Here is a 16,309-nt window from a genome sequence, read left to right as displayed (position 1 = left end):
TTGCATTTCTGTTAAGGAAACACTTAAGATTACAAAACATGACAAGTTGTCAAAATCTATTCAAGATTATGACAGGCCACGATGAAGATTTCACGAAAATTCCTGCTAGATTTAATGGTCCCAAAGCAACTCATAAAGCCTTGGTGGTGCAGAGCTCATACAGACGAACGAAAGGACAGAAGAAAGATGTTGTGTCATTAAATGCAATGGCAATTCTTAAGTCATTTAGTTGAAAAAAAATTATACAGCAAACATTTGTGAAGGGTTTGTTTCTCTTCTACAGTGGCTGTATGAAAGAAACTCCAGATTTCCGATCCCCATGGCAACATGCCAACAAGTGGCTCGTGTAAGTTGTCAAAGTAGACCGAGTATTTTATATTCACAAGTGAGACATTAAACATCAACGGTGAAAGCATGTTTCATTGCCGTTAACACCTTGCATTTAACCAGTGGCTCTGACTTAATGGGAGGGTCCCAGGGCACTTCACCAGAACATTGTCCAACAACATCTGGATGCTGACATGTAGAAGGAGAGATCGGCACAGCATTCTAAAATACAATTTTATTCATTCGTGGGATGTGGTTATTACTGATTGGGCAAGTATTTGTTGCTTGTTCCTAGCTGCCCCCTTGAGAAGGTGGAGGCGAGCTGCCTTCTTGAACCACTGCAGTCCATGTGCTGTACATAGACCCACAATGCTGTTAGGGAGGGAGTTCCAGAATTTTGACCCAACAACACTGAAGAAATGACAATATACTTCCAAGTCAGGATGGCATGTAGCTTGGAGGGGCACCTGTAGGGGGAGCTGTTCCAATGGTATCTGTTGCTCTTGTCTTTTTCGATGGAAGTGGTCAAGCCTTTGTCAAAGTGGCTAGTATTAAGGAGTGCCTTAAAGAAGAGGAGAGGACTCAGTGTTTATCCCTGCTGCCTCACAGCATCAGGGACCCAGGTTCAATTTCAGCCTCAGGCAACTCTCTGTGGTGTTTGCACATTCTCCTCATGTCTGTGTGGGTTTGCTCTGGTTTCCTCCCTCAGCCCAAAGATGTGCGCAGCAGGTGTGTTAGACACGGGGAATGGGCCTGGGTAGGATGCTGTTCAGAGGGGCAGCATGGACCTGGTGGGCTGAATGGCCAGTTTCCACATAGTAGGGATTCTACGAGATGGAGACATTTAGGGAGGGAATAGCTGTGTGTGGATTGCAGATGCAGTTACCAACAGTGTACAGTTTTAATCAGAGATGCTCATGGTCACTAATTGGACATAGAGACCTCTTTTAGGACTGAAGAAATCAAAGCCAAAGGGAAGCCATGGAGGGGTTTGAAAACAGGGATGAGAGATTAATATTCAGTAATTGTCGGACTAGAATGAATACGCAGGCGATGGTCAACATTAGCTAATGTAAGTGGGGGATGTTCTTTTGTATTTGCTCTATTCATATTGTTTCTCTTAAATGTGCACATGAAAGAGCAGTCTCACTCGGTTAGTTGGATGGCTGGTTTGTGATACAGTGATACCGATGGCATGAGTTCAATTCCCATGCTGACTGAGGGTACCACGTACCATGAAGGACTGTCCTTCTCCATCTCTCCCCTCCCCTGAGGTGTGCTGCCCCCCAGGTTAAACCAACACCTGTCACGCCTCTCTCTAAAGAGAGAAAAGCCAAATAGTTTGATAAGATTCTGATGACTTTTCCTTAAATAAGATTTGCAAACCGCAAAAGACAATCCACATGGGTGAAAGCTGACCTGACTTTCAAAGTATTGTCCTGATGAAGAGTCATTCCGGACTCGAAACATTGACTCAGTTTCTCTCTCTATTGATGCTGTCAGTCCTGTTGAGTTTCTCCAGTATCCCCTGTGGTTGTTTTTGACTTTCAAGCTGATTTAGCAAATTCTAAAAGTTGTTTTTGTTTCTGAGACACTGGTATTGACCTTGATTACTGGAGGAAGAGAGATGAAGCAAGCTGTCGATTTTGCTTTCATCTGTTTTACACAACTGCAATGCAAAGTAACAAATACAATTAGAACATAAAGATCTATCACATTGGTTTGGACTGGCTAGGCTGAATGGCCTGTTTCTGTGCTGCGTATTGTCTGTAATTTAAAAAAGATGTTTCCATGGGGTATTTGAAGGAAGAGCCTAGAGTGATAGGGAGAGAGAGAGAGATGGATACTAAGTGAATGCTGGGCAGTTTAGTGATGGTTAGAAGAGAATACTTGACTTCAGATTCATGGGTTTTGACTATGAAGGTTGAAGGAGTAGAGTAAGACCTGAAAGTAAGTTTGGTTTTGCTTTTAGGTTATTCCTTAATGAGATTTAGGCATTGTTGACAAAGCCAGCATTTGTTGCCCAGCTCTAATCCATCTTGAACTGATTGACTTAGTAGGCCATTTCAAAGTCATTGTTGTGGATCTGGAGCCACAGGTAGGTCAGACCAGGTAAGACTGGGAGACGTATCTCCCAGAAGAACATTTACAGCTAGTGATAACAGTTTCCATGGTAACAATCACCATGATTAGGCTTCAGATTCAGGTTTTATTAAATTCCAGCACCTTCCACAGCAGGGTTTATAAGAACATGAGAAATTGGAGCAGGGATAGGCCATTCGGCCCCTTAGGCCCATGATTCACCAAGATCATGGCTGGTCTACTCCAGGCCACAACTTCTCATTTGTGCCAACTCAGCATAGCCAGCAGCTCCTCAACATTTCAAAAATCTATCTACCTCCTCTTTAAATACTTTCATTGATCTAGCCTCCAAAACTCAATGAAGTAGAGGATTCCAGACATTACCTGCCCTCTGGGAGAAAGAAATTGCATTGCATTTCAGTTTGAAACAAGTGCCCCCTTATTCTGTATCTGTGCCCTTTAGTTCCAAACTCACCCTCACTAATGGAAATATTTTCTCAGTAACTACCCGGTCAATCTCCCACAAGATTTGAACCTGTGTCCCCAGGACATTAGCCTGAGGATGACAAAAAAACCCCAAAAGAACTGCAGATGCTATAAATCAGGAACAAAAACAGAAATTGTTGGAAAAGCTCAGCAGGCCCATCACCAGCTGAGAAGAGTAAACAGAGTTAATCTTTCGCGATTGATTACTGTTCCTCAGTTCCCAAAACATTTAGTGCTGATTTCACTCCCCAGATGCTGCCAGACCTGTTGAGCTTTTCCAGCAATTTCCGTTCTTGATCATTATTCCAGAGTCACTATTACTATACCACCATTTTCCCATAGGCTTTGGATAATATGCTGCAAGCTAAAGCAAACATTTTAAAATGAAATTTGCCTCGGATATTGCCTGATATTAATTTGTCAAGTATGTGGCTGTGGATCTCTGGTTATGCAGTCAGCATGAGTTTTTGTAGAGGTACTGTTTTTCTGGTAGTCTGTTTATGGTGTTTGTAAAGATCAACATTTTTAATTCTTTGTTATTTTTGAAAAGAGGCCCCAGGTGGGAAAAGGATCATGTTTTAACCAAGGAAACAGGCAGAAGATGTTGCAGTTTTAAAACAAGTTGCAGTGGCTCATTGTTAGTTGTATTTGTACTGTTGCTTTATTCTAACAGTGGTGGGAAGGTGAAATAACTGAACAGAGGATGGAATGCCATCACCAAGTAACTCTTTATCTACACATTAACAGTGTTTGACTTTAGTGCTGCCTCATTCAGAGTCAGGTACCAGAATGTTAGTATCTCTGACACTCCCCTTTTTATATGTCAGCCAGGGCTCCGTGATTGGACCAGACTAACTGGACCACATTAACAGCCCCAATCAGGGAACCCATATTCTATGATGTCCAGCTGGCTGATCTCATTACAGTCACTACAGAAGGATTGCTGGACTCATCAGGACCATGGACATGTTCTGGATGGTTTTGCTCAGAGGCAGCTTTATTGTATTTTTTTCAATCAAGACCATTTGTATGGAGCTGTTGTGCTTCGTGTGACAACAACTGTCTGGTTGGCTGGTGGACACAGGGGCACAGACTGTTAAAAAGACAGAATCTATCTCTTCTTGCAGAAAAGTAACAAGGAATCAGAAGATAGCTTGCTATTCTGACTCACTGCTTGCCCATAAACTGCTATTTCTAACCAAGAGCTGAGACACCAAACAATCAGTGTGCCAATTGCCCTGTGCCTGCGTGAGAAAACTGAAAGGGCTTTGAAAGAAGACAGCCAGGGAGCAGAAAGACTCAGAAGAAGCAAAATCTGATTAAATGCTGTGGACTGCTGTTGAACTATGTTTCCCAAATGCTTTTCTCCATCATAACATCTCAATTATTTTTGTTTTCCTGTATCTGTCTGGGGGCATATTTGGAATTGCTTTGGAATTGCGATGTTGCTCATTCTGGGAGCTGGCTGTTTGTGCATTGTCTGTTCTTTCAACAGTGACTATACTACAGCATATACACACCACCTAGAATCTGCCACTTGGTTGCAAAGCGGCTTAAATTGGTAATGTTTCCCTTCAATATACACTCAGAGAATAGGCAGGTGTCAATCTGTGGGCAGAAACATGCTTCCACTATTCCTGTTTATCTTTACTAGGCTGAAAGATCTATTTCAGTTACAGTGTTAGAACAACACGAGCCTCTTGTCTGAACAAGATGTGGTTTATTACATCTCAGCAATTAATTAGAAGTTACATTAGCTAGTTGGACATTGTTACTCAGATAATCAAGAGATGTAGATGACACATACATCCCCTTTTGAGTTCCAGAGCTATTTTCCTGATTTTCTCATATGAGCCTGTCTGACATCATCAGATTGGCTGGAGCTTAATACAGTGACCAACTCTGATGGAATTTAGAAAATGAATTTCACCTCAACTGCCTTCTCTTCTTAAACAACCTCTATCCTCAAAAGCAAACCTCTTTTTACATAGTGTTTTTCATATTGTAAATGGGATTTCACAAAGTTATCCAGCTGACTGCAAACCACGAAAGGCGGTCTAAGCATAGAAGACCAAAGCTTGATCAAAGAAGTAGGTTTTAAAAAACACCAAAAGGAGGAGAGAGATCTAGAATGCCAGAGCTTAGGGACGAGCTGACTGAAGTTACAGCCACCAGTGATTACAATGGGAGAGAAGGAAGGGTCCAGAAATATTACAAGATGAATAGAACTACTTGACAATGCTTTGAGAAACTATCAACTTTAGGAATGAGGTTAGCGCTTTGAGAAACAGGATAGCCACGTTTCAAGCCCATGTGAATTGTCTCACGATTATCAAATGAGGCCACTTTCTCATTAGAAGGGTATAAAATGGTTGCATTGCCAACAGAGATGAAACACGTTAGCACGACAAACAGTTATGATCTTGCATACTGCACATGCCAGCCTAAAACACAAGGCTAATACTTCTTTCTTTTATAAGCCACTTGCTGACTGCCTGTCATATGGGTCAAGAATTCAGATTCCCTATAGTGCCGCTACTATACGCAAATGTAGAAAACAGCTGCCTTGTAACATTCCATCATTTCACAGGCAAATTAAAAGAATTTCTCTTTATTGTTTTCTTTCTGTCTAATTCTTACTAGCTTTAATGCTGCCCAAATTGAAAGGCATTGGTGTAAACGCTGTATTTTGCCACTTTGTGCGTCACCATTTTGGCATCACATGCTCCCATGGATTAAACATAGGCTAACTCTCATACAGACTTAGCTCCAGGCTCCAGGCAACAATATCACAATTCTGTTCTGCAAGCTACCCATTTCCCTTATTCCCATGAATGAGAATGTAACACACATGCATTTGGATACTATGGACCGAAGCCTCGTGTGTTGAAGCTGTGTATAGTGCATTTTCTCAAAACACCCTGGTAGAGATTGGGGAGCTTTATTCTGTGAAGTCTGGCGTGGACTCAGCCCTATATTGAAAGGGCACTATGAAAGCCTACTGCTCCACTTACTCATCTCAAATTACTAGGTACATGTGTTAAGTCTTAACTGTTCAGTTAGGGTCTGTTAGTTAGTTCGTTCACAAACAGCTGCTAGCAGTCATCACCTTTCATATCACGACCTCAGTTTGACTGTGTGAAAGCAAAAGTGGATTTCCACTATACCACTGAGTGTACAGTGGGTGAGTAATTTGCTTCAAACAGTGGCAGAACCAGGCACTTGGAATCTATGGCATTAGTTATTGTAAAAGTGCCCTAGCTCAGTTGTTGCTTCATAACCTCAATTTGGAGCCTTGCACATGGAAATCTGGGCTGAAACTTCTAGTGCAAGACAACAGTGTTCCACTGTCAGATGTGTCAACTATCAGATGAGATATTGAGCTGAGACCCATCTGCCTTCTCAGGGGGATGTAATTGATCCCATGGGTCTGTTTCTAAGATGAATAAAAGGACTTCTTTTGGTGCATAAGCAGAGAACGCTGGAGAAACACAGCAGGTCTGGCAGCATCTGTAGAAAGGAGGCAGAGTTCATGTTTTGAGCCTGGTGACTCTTTGTCATTTATCTTTGGTGCCCTGGCCAATATATTCACCCATCAACCAAAATATTAAACCACCTTATTTGATCATTGTGACACTGTGTGTAGGAGCTTGCTATGCACAGATTGGCTGCCACAGAAGTGTTTGTTTAGCTGGAAATGTGTAAAGGGATTTCAGTTACGGAGAGAAACAAGAGAAGCTGGGATTACTCTCTTAAGAAGAAAAGAAGGTTATAAGGAGATTCTATTGAGATGATCAAGATTATGAATGTAGTCCGGGAGAAATTGGCTTGTAGGATCGTAATCAGAGGAGACAGACGTAAGGTACTTGGCAAAAAGCACCAGTAGGGAATATGAGTTCATTGAGTTTTTATGATCTGGAATGTATTTTCTGAAAGGGCATTGGAAAGAGATTCAGTAGTAACTTTCAAAAGTGAATTGAAGAAATACTTAAAATGAATATGCAAAAGAATGGAAGTGGAGCTATTTGGTTACTTTTACAGTGAGCAGGTACATGGACAGGGAGCCAAAAAGCCTGCTTCTGTGTATATATGACTCTATGTGCAAATAAAGCTCAATGACATTTCCATCTGACTTTGTCAAGCAGTTTCAAATTAGCTAACAAAGGAAGCATTATTGTAGATAACTGCCTTGCCCACTTCAACTGTTAATAACATAAACCTGAAAATAATTAAATGATTTTGCCAACATGAGAACAAAAAGTTTTTGCTTGTTCTAAACATTTCACCATGTTACTGTTACATTGGTCTGTGCAATTTTGTGCTCCAGTATTATTGACTAGCAGCTGTCCCGAGAACATTGTGAACTTGAATGCTGCAATTTAACGTTTGTGATAATGTGGTCGTAAAACAAACTAGTGAGTTTTTACTATATTTAACCTATTTACTATAAGATATATGTAAACATGCTGTCTCTTTCTGTAACAATCTATGACAGCAATCTTAGTTTCTTCAGCCTTATATTGATGCCATGAAATGTTTTTGAGTGTGCTGTGTGACTTTGACTGACTTGTAGACTCTTTTTCCATGCATATCGCACTCATAGCTCCTGGCTCTTTGCTGTAAATACTTAAATCTGTTGTGCCATTGGCAAAACAGTTTCAAGAACAAATCTTCCATTGTTACTAACTCTGTTGTGTTACTGGCTTCAAATTGAGACGGATAAAATCATCTGTTGATGCCCCACAGAGGCTGACACACAGTTTATAAACTACGTTTGGTTCATCAGTGATGCTGGAAATATTTTATGAGTCTAGTTCCAGGAAAGAGAGGCTTCTTTACAATGTATGGCTAAATCGGAAAAGCTGTGCTTCTACTTGCTAGAGATGAGGAGATTAAAAAGACATTTCATAGGAGTGTTCAAAACCGTGAGGTGTGGAAGAGTCGAACAAGTTAACTTGCTCCCACTGGCCAAAGAGTTGAGAACCAGAGCTCACTGATTTATGAACCAGCGGTGACATAAGGAAAAGCTGGAGAAAGTGAACAGGTTGGGCAGCATCTGTGGTGCGAGAAACAGATTCAATGTTTCAACTTTGGTATAACTTTTCTTCAGAACTGAACTGAAGCAAAAAAATCTTTTCTATGTCGTGGGTGGACGCGACCTGGAATGCACGGCTTGAAAGGTGTGGTGGAGGCAGATTTTAGAGGGGAATAAGACATGTACCAGAAGGCAGATCTTAGAGGGGAATAAGACACGTACCAGAAGGCAGTTCTTAGAGGGAAATAAGACACGTATCAGAAGCCAGATCTTAGAGGGGAATAAGACATGTACCAGAAGGCAGATCTTAAAGGGGAATAAGACATGTACCAGAAGGCAGATCTTATAGGGGAATAAGACACATACCAGAAGGCAGATCTTAGAGGGGAATAAGACACGTGCAAGAAGGCAGATCTTAGAGGGGAATAAGACATGTACCAGAAGGCAGATCTTAGAGGGGAATAAGACATGTACCAGAAGGCAGATCTTACAGGGGAATAAGACATGTACCAGATGGCAGATCTTAGAGGGGAATAAGACACGTACCAGATGGCAGATCTTAGAGGGGAATAAGACACGTACCAGAAGGCACAATGAAAAAAAATGCAGGGCTAAAGGGGAAAGTTGGGGGGAGGGGTGTGAGACCAGTTGGCTTACTCTCATGCAGAGACAGCTCACAATCGACAAGCCATCAACGTCCCTCAGTGCTGTTGTCTGCCTAAGGATCAATGTCAGGGTTTGCTGCTTGAATAACTTGACATTATTAACTGTACAGTGATGGGGCAGACTAGTCATTTACACTGCTGGTGGTAAACAGTAGGATATTTTTACCCATTGGTGAATTGAGGTGTTGTTTTCTCTTGGCTGTGTGGATTCAGAATTGTCTCTTCCATAGAAGGCAGAGTATAGTGGTGCAGGCTTGAGGTCGATGACTAGTGGTGTTTCACATGGATCCATACTGGGAGCTCTGCTATTTGAGATATGTATAAATAACTTGGATGAAACTGCAGATGTGTGGGCTAGCAAGTTTGCAGACAACACAAAGATCGGTGGGGTTGTGGATAGTGTAGAAGGTTGTCAAAAGATACAGCGGGATGTAGATCAATTGCAGATATGGATGGAAAAATGGCAGACGGAGTTTAATCCCATTAAGTGTGAGGTGGTGCACTTTGGGAGATCAAATGTTAAGGAGAAGTCTACAGTTAATGGCAGGACCCTTAACAGCACTGATGTACAGAAGGATCTTGGTGCTCAAGTCTATAGATTTCTGAAAGTGGTAAGGAAGGCATATGGCATGCTTACCTTTATTGGTCAGGGAATTGAGTACAAAAGTCAGGATGCCACATTGCAGCTTTGTAAAACTCTGGTTCGGCCACACTTCGAGTATTGTGTTCAGTTCTGGTCGCCACATTACAGAAAGGATGTGGAGGCTTTGGACAGGGTTCAGACGAGATTTACCAGAATGCTACCCATATTAGAGGATATGAGCTATAAGGAGAGGCTAGAAAAACACGGGTTGTTTTCTTTGAAGCAGCAGAGGCTGAAGGAAGACTTGATAGAAGTCTATAAAATTATGAGATGCGTAGATAGAGTTGTCATTCAGAATTTTTTTCCTGAAAGGAAAATGTCCAAAACTAGGGGGCATGCATTTAAGGTGAGAGGGAGAAAGTTCAAAAGAGATGTGAGGGGTAAGCTTTTTACACAGAGAGTGGTAGGAGTCTGGAATGTGCTGCGAGGGGTGGTGTTGGAGGCAGATACGATAGGAGTGTTTAAGAGACTTTTAGATAAGCATATGAATATGCAAGGAATGGGGGGAGATGGACCAGGGGCAGGCAGAAGGGATTTGTTTGATTTGGTGTCATGTTCGGCACAACATCGCGGGCCGAAGTGCCCTTTCTGTGCTGTGTTGCTCTATGTTGTATGTTTGCACCTTTGGGCTGTTGCACAATTTGCCAGTTGAATTGGAATGAGAGTTGGATGAGGCATTGTCCAATCTTCTGTCCAAGTGGTTCATAAGATATTGCTGTACATGGGAGAATGCAGAACGAGAAGTCACTGATTAAAAATCAGGGGCTGCCCAACTGAAACAGATGTGACAAAATCTTTTCTATCACATGGTCATGAGTCTTTGAAACTCTGTTCCCAAAATGGCAATCAAAGCACACTCCTTGAATATTTTTCAAGGTAGAGCAGGGAAGTTACATGGGAGATATACAACACTTTGGTTAAGCCACAATTGGGGTACTGCATGCAATTCTGGTCACCACTTTACAGGAAGGATATGATTGTACTGGTCGAGATGTGGGGGAGATTTACCAGGATGTTGCCTGTAGTGGAGCATTTCAACGATGGAGAAAGGCTGGATAAGCTCGGATTGTTTTTTTTTGGAGCAGAGAAGTTTGAGGTATATCTGAGAGAGATATATAAAATAACGACGGATATGACCAGAGTGAATAGAAAGGAGTTGTCCCTCTTAGCTGAAGGGTCAATAACAAGGGAGCATAATTTTAATGTGAAAGGTGGGAGGCTTAGACAGGATTTGAAGAAAATCCTTTTCACCCAGAAGGTGCTGGGATCAGAAATGTACTGCCTGGGAGGGTAGTTGAGATGGGAAACCTCACAACCATTAAAGCCTACTTGGATGAGTACTTGAAGTGTCATAACGTTCAAGGCTCTGGGCCTAGTGTGGGAAAGTGACTAATGTGGATGGTAGTTTATTTTTGGCCGTGCAGACTTGATGGGCAGAAGGGCCTTGTCCGTGCTGTGCGGTTTTATGAACAGGTTGCCACAGATTTTGTAGTGTGGATTCTATTTACTTGAAAATCCTATTCAGGTTTATTTAGCAGCTCAGATATAAATAGCTGTTACAACTATTGTCTGTGCAACCTGCTTCAAGCATGCTTCTGCTGAACTGCGCATCTCAATTGGTCATGTGGTTACATCCTGCTCTTTGGCTCATTAGCATTATCCAGTGCTTAATGCAACGCTGCTCTTAAGCAATTTAATGCAGCACTGCTCTTAAAGCGATGTGACATATCTCCTTTTGCTCCCATGTCATCAAGGTAAAAATCATATACACAGAGTGAAAATAATTACACAAGTGGAATTACAAAACTATTTACTTAGAAACAAGAATTGAAAATGAACTGTAAATTTGAGCCTAAGAATCTGTAAAACATATAGGTAACTTGGCAAACATTCAAGATCTTGTGATGGCATAAATTTTTCTGGAGATTTAGGCTTCACATTTGAGAATCCTCGAATTGTAGGTGGGTTAAAGTTTTGCACATTGATGCATTGATTCGTGCATGGTCTCCCACACTTTCATTAGTCATGTTTATTTTTGTATGTATTTTCTGCATAATTGAAGTCTTGTACAGTTCCCTGAGTTGGCTTCTGTTTCTCTTCATTGTTGCTTAATTTTGTGTTGAGATTTCACAGGATCTAGGCTCACAATTGTGGCTCTGTGTAGGATGTATGACTCTGACTCTGTCCAAAACGCAGATGAAGCTGTTCTGTAATGTGTGTTCGTCATACATCATCTTATTTTACCTTGTTCTTTCAGAGGTTTAGTCCTGTGTATTTCTGAACATTTGGACAGGTGATGGCTTGGTTGGGTTATTCTAACTTGCTTTCCAAACATGACCTCTCTGCTGACGATGTTAAGCCAACATCCAGAAATATATGCGTTTTAGCACTAGGTTTAGAGCAAATATTGAAGTTGTACTCTTGTAAGTATATGAACCATTGCTGTAATCTAGTTGGTGCCCTTGACAAATTAATTCATTGTCATTTGTAGTTCTTGCTTGTAAGGCATCAGCTCTAGATGACGAATTTTAAAGTTCACTTTTACACAAAGTTAGTTTTCTCGCAATTCCCATGGCTTAGCAAGACACCTCTGGGCCTCTTGAGACAGGCCGGAAATGTTGAATCTAGAATCCCACCTCTTAGTGTACCAAGATAATTAGCATATTTTGTACTTGGAATTGGTCCAGGTGCTCTCATTGCTCCTTTTCCAAAGATTCGTGGTTTCATTGTTGAAGGTGGGACTGGAGGGTTTGTGTTATAAGGAGAGGACTGATAGGCTGGGGCATTTCTCTCTTGGAGTATAGGAGGTTGAGGGGTGACATTATAGAGGCTTATCAAATCATGAGGGGCATAGATACGGTGAATAGCAAAGGTCTCTGCCCTAGCGTGAGGGGAGTTTAAAACTAGAGGGCATATTTTTAAGGTGAGAGGAGAAAGATTTAAACTGACCTAAGGGGCAACTTTTTCACACAGAGAGTGGTTCATACGTGGAATAAACTACGAGAGGAAGTAATGGGTACAGGTACAGTAACAACATTAAAAAGACATTTGGACAGGTACACAAATAGGAAAAGTGTTGAGGGATATGGATCAAATGCAGGTTCGTGGGATTAGTTTAATTTGGGAAACTTGTTTGGCATGGAGGGGTTTAACAGATGGGTCTGCTTCCATGCTGTATGATTGTGTGCCTGATACTGAGACCTTTTACTTAATTTGCATTATGCATTTGCATGAAGTGCAAGATTTTGTGGAGAAACAAAGCATCTATATTGTATCATGAATTACATCTTGCTAATTAGCCAATCTACTTTTTTGAGCTGTAGCAACAAGCCCAGAGCAAGATGAGGATGGAGGGGTGTGATTCCATGCTTTGTTATACCATAAACAGAAAAATTGAACCTTGTAAATCTGCATTAGAAACAGGGAGCGGTGAGAAATTCACACTTGGTCACTGCAAAGGAAAATAGAGTTTATAAAGAACCAGCCATCTCCTTTTCATTTCAATAAATGCAACAACAGCAGTAGCTATATTTTGTGGCATCAACATTAAACCATCCCAAGCTGCTTCACAGGAGCATGACTGAAGAAAGTTAGGCAATGAGCCAGATAAGGAAATATTCAAACAGCTGATCGGGGCGTGATGGAAGAGGTAAGCTTTAAAGGCAGACGAAAAGGAGGAGGGAGAAATTGAGGGAGGGGATTTGGGTGTTAGGAGGTGTTCTACATTTAGAGCCGAGGCAGCTGAAGGCTGTCAGCTACTACTGCAGGAGCAAATTCAAGATGTGTTAGAGGCCAGAATTGAAGGAGCATAGAAATGGAGGTTAGTTGTGCTACACAAAACTACAGGGATAGTGTGGGACGTGGTGACATTGGGATCGGAACACCGGGATGAGATGATGGTGGTGCAGATCTAGAATAAACATTATAGAGACATTACAAAAGAGGAGGCCATTCAGTCCAATGACTCCATACTGTGCTGTCAGTTCCCTTTCCCCATGTGTCCCTTTAACACAGTAAATTTATTTTCCTCAGCCAATTTCAGAGGGAAGTCCTGTTACTCAGAGAAACTGAGCCCCTTTTTACTTATGACTGTCCATTTTGATCTCACCCACAAACAAAATATTTTCTTTCTGGATGTGAGTTTGCTCGCTGAGCTGGAAGGTTAGTTTTCAGACGTTTCGTCACTTTTGTTTATTTGAAAAAATATACTTTATTCATGAGATGTACAAAAAAAAACATATTTATACACCTACCCAGTCATGCAAGCCACTCCGGGTTACCCAGGGGGTACGTACAACAACTAAAGGACAAAAACAAACAAAGAAGAAAAAAAAACAAAGCAAAGAAAATACCCCGGCAGTCGTCACCCCGCACAGTCCCAGTTGGCCTCCTGACCAGTTGGGGAAGGCGCCAGCTGGGCCCAGTTACCAGATAGGGCCCTTTTTTCTATTCTGGACGAGGGGTTTCATACGGTGGTCTTTCCCCACCGCGCCTTGGCAGCGACTGCCCCAAGTTTTAGCACGTCCCTCAGCACGTAATCCTGGACCTTGGAGTGCGCCAGCCTGCAACACTCGGTCGGGAACAGTTCTTTCAGCTGGCAGACCAGCAAGTTGCAGGCAGACCAAAGAGCGCCTTTCACCGCATTGATGGTCCTCCAGGCGCAGTTGATGTTGGTCTCGGTGTGCGTCCCGGGAAACAGCCCGTAGAGCACGGAGTCCCGCGTCACGGAGCTGCTCGGGACAAACCTCGACAAATAGCACTGCATCCCCCTCCAGACCTCCTGCGCAGAGGCACACTCCAGAAGGAGGTGATCGACAGTCTCGTCCCCCCCGCAGCCACCTCGAGGGCAGCGTGCGGTGGTGCAGAGATTCCGGGCATGCATAAAGGATCTCACTGGCAGAGCCCCTCTCACCGCCAGCCAAGCAATGTCTTTGTGCTTGTTTGAAAGTTCTGGTGATGAGGCATTCTGCCAAACGACTTTGGCAGTCTGCGTGGGGAACCACACGACAGGATCCACCCTCTCCTTTTCCCGAAGGGTCTCGAGGATACTACGTGCTGACCACTGCCTGACGGCCTTGTGGTCAAAGGTGTTTCCCTTCAAAAATTTCTCCACGAAGGACAGGTGGTATGGAACGGTCCAACTACTCGGAGCGTTCCGCGGCAACGAGGCCAGGCCCATCCTTCGCAACACCGGGGACAGGTAGAACCTCAGTAAGTAGTGACACTTGGTGTTTGCGTACTGAGGATCTACGCACAGCTTGATGCAGCCGCACACAAAGGTAGCCATCAGAGCGAGTGTGGCGTTCGGTACGCCCTTTCCCCCATTTTCCAGGTCTTTGTACATGGTGTCCCTGCGGGTCCGGTCCATCCTCGACCCCCAAATGAAGTGGAAGATGGCCCGGGTGACCGCAGCGGCGCAGGTCCAGGGAATAGGCCAGGCCTGCGCCACATACAACAGTACCGAAAGCCCCTCGCACCCAACAACCAGGTTCTTACCCGCGATGGAGAGGGACCGGAGCGTCCACCTGCCCAGCTTCTGCTTCAGTTTGGTGATACGCTCCTCCCAAGTCTTAGTGCACGCCACAGCTCCACCGAACCAAACACCCAGCACCTTCAGGTAGTCTGTCCTGACGGTGAAGGGGATGAAGGAGCAGTCGTCCCAGTTCCCGAAGAACATGACCTCGCTCTTACCCCTATTGACTTTGGCACCCGAGGCCAGTTCAAACTGGCCGCAGATGTCCAACAGCCTACTCACCGACCGACGATCGCTGCAGAAGACGTCGTCCATGTACAGGGAGGTCTTGGCCTGAAGGCCTCCGCTGCCTGGGAGCCCTTCAGACTCACATCCTTCCTGATGGATGCGGCGAAGGGCTCCACACAGCACACGAACAAGGCAGGAGAGAGCGGGCAGCCCTGCCTGACTCCAGATCTGATGGGAAAACTGTCCGATTCCCAGCTGTTGATCGAGACTGCGCTAACGATGTTGGTGTAGAGCAGCCGGATCCAATTGCGGATGCCCTCCCCGAACCCCAATTTGGAGAGGACGTCCCTCATGTAAGTATGAGAGACCCTGTCGAAGGCCTTCTCCTGGTCCAGGCTGACGAGGCAGGTGTCCACCCGCCTGTCCTGCACGTAGGCGATCGTATCCCTGATGAGCGCGAGGCTCTCAGCGATCTTCCTGCCCGGCACAGCACAGGTTTGGTCAGGGTGAATCACCGACTCCAGGACAGACCTGACCCAGTTGGCTATGACCGTGGCCAGGATTTTGTAGTCCACGTTCGATAGTGAAATGGGATGCCAATTCTTAATTTCTTCCCTCTCCCCCTTCCTCTTGTAAATGAGGGTGATGATGCCCTTCCTCATGGACTTGCACATTTCCCCTGCCCAAAGCGCACTATCGTACACCTCCAGCAGGTCCTGGCCGACCAGGTCCCACAGAGCGGAATACAGCTCGACCGGTAAGCCGTCGCTCCCGGGAGTCTTATTCCTCTCCAAGGACTTGAGGGCTCTGGTCAGCTCGTCCAGGGATATCGGCCGGTCCAGCCACTCCCTCGTGCCGTCGTCTAAGACCTCCGTGATAGACGACAGGAACGACTCGGAGGCCATGCTGTCCGTGGGCTTCGTGTCGTACAGTCCGGCATAGAAGGATCTGCTGATCCTCAAAATGTCGGGCCGAGACGATGTCACCGAGCCGTCGTCCTCCTTCAGTCGGCTAAGCACAGAGCTCTCTTTGTGCACCTTCTGAAAGAAGAAACGCGAGCACGCCTCGTCCTGCTCCACGGAGCAGACCCTGGACCGGAAGATTATCCTGGAGGCCTCCACGGTGAAGAACGAGGCTTGCTGGCACCTCACCTCGCGGAGGTCCTCCATGACATCGACCCCCATCAACTGCAGAAGGAGCAGGTTCTGCACCCTTTTCTGGAGTCGCGACAGCTTTCCCCGCCTCTCTCTCGCCTTCCGAACACCCTTGAGGACAAAGAACTTCTAAATGACAATCGGCCAGCAGGAGGCAGTGGTCAGAGAAGAACACCGGCTCGACGCCGGTGGACCTGACCGAGAACGCCCGTGACA

At 44.3% G+C, this 16,309-nt stretch overlaps 1 protein-coding gene across 5 annotated transcripts in view; it reads left to right on the top strand.

Moving 5' to 3' along the window:
• Positions 1 to 16,309, top strand: part of bmpr1ba (bone morphogenetic protein receptor, type IBa) — a 466,435-nt gene that overhangs the window by 186,594 nt on the left and 263,532 nt on the right. The window contains exon 1 of one of the 5 annotated variants that reach the window (XM_059649435.1): positions 6,732 to 6,757. The exons of the other annotated variants lie outside the window; for them this stretch is intronic. The gene's annotated coding sequence lies outside the window, so the exon portion shown is untranslated. Of the gene's footprint in view, positions 1 to 6,731; positions 6,758 to 16,309 lie in introns of those variants that run through there. 5 annotated transcript variants of the gene reach the window in all.

Source organism: Stegostoma tigrinum, chromosome 1 (genome assembly GCF_030684315.1).
Source record: "Stegostoma tigrinum isolate sSteTig4 chromosome 1, sSteTig4.hap1, whole genome shotgun sequence".
NCBI lineage: Eukaryota > Metazoa > Chordata > Chondrichthyes > Orectolobiformes > Stegostomatidae > Stegostoma > Stegostoma tigrinum.
The sequence above is the reverse complement of the archived record's forward strand: the minus strand, read 5'-3'. Positions and strand labels throughout refer to the sequence as shown.